Raw genomic sequence first — 1,332 nt, 5'->3', positions numbered from 1 at the left:
ATTCTGTATTGTTATATGAAGATCAAGGGAAATTGCATGGCTTCATGAATGAGTTTGGCAAAGTGTTTAAAAAAGGGAATCTAATGGTGAATGCAGAGAATAGTAAAGGTGTGGGGTGCGGGGCAAATGAAGTCACTGAATGCACAGTGAGGTTGAATGGTGAGGAAATGGAAAATGTGAGTGTATTTAAGTACCTAGGTAGTGTAATAAGTGAGGATGGAAGTTTAGAGGAAGAAGTGCTTGAAACGGTACAATGCATAAAAAAGGTTTTTGGTTCTTTAAAAGCGTGATAAAAAACAGGGAAGTGTGCAGGGAAGTAAAAAAAAAATCACTGCATGGTAATATTGTGATACAAACTCTAACGTCTGAAAGTGAAACTTGGACCTTGTTGGAAGGACACAGTCAAGAGTGGGAGCAGTGGAAATGAGTTATCTAATAGGAACATGTGGAGTTTCACTGAGTGACACACTGACAAATGAGAAAATGAAGGAACATTGTAGTGTGTATGTGGATGTGATAGAAAGTGCTAGAAGAAACACAGTGAAGTGGTTTGGCATGTGGAGAGGATGGAGAACGAGAGATCAACGAGGAGAGTGTATGTGTTTTAGGTGGAGGGCGTGGTGAGGGAGCAGGAGAACGGAGAGGAGATGGAAAGATGGAATGGAGAGGTATATGAGAGAGGGGGTGAGCTGCAGAGAGAGCAGCCAAATGGCAGGGGACATGGAGGTGAATTTTTTGTGGCCACCCTTATGGGATTAAGGCATCTGGTTATAGATTGATACAAGTGCTCGTGGGCCCTTCGGGTCCCTCGCACTTGCTCCTGTGGAGGGCTTTTGCATTGCTATAATATATTTTAGTTATAGCTATGAGCAAAAAATTCTACGGAGATCCTATGCCGGGCGCCAGGAGCAACGTTTTTTGGTCAAAATGTGATCGCTCATTAAATATAGTAAGAGTTTTTCAATCGTGATGGGACCTAGTTTTTTCACATCAGCGACTTCGTTGCGATTTTTGTGCCAATTTTCGTGCGATTTGAATGTGTAGTTTCGGCTGCACAAAATACACACAAACACACACACACACACACACACATGGCTAGTGTTACAGTACATTAGAAGTAAATTAACATTGCCATGTCGTTATGTAATGGGGTCTGTAAAAGCCCACGTTGCCCAGAGGCAGAGCGAGGATCCTCTGTTTGGTTCGTATGTAACGTGTGCACGTTTGGAGTCCGAGGGCCTGAGATCGAATCTCGGCCAGACAGTGTGATTATTTTGTTAAGTTTCAATTCGGTTATTACATTGATTGGCAGTGGCACAGGATGTAAGGCGA

This window comes from Coenobita brevimanus, chromosome 27, assembly GCF_032717465.1.
Source record: "Coenobita brevimanus isolate Jiangsu-jjx chromosome 27, ASM3271746v2, whole genome shotgun sequence".
Lineage (NCBI taxonomy): Eukaryota > Metazoa > Arthropoda > Malacostraca > Decapoda > Coenobitidae > Coenobita > Coenobita brevimanus.
This window is presented reverse-complemented; position numbering follows the sequence as displayed.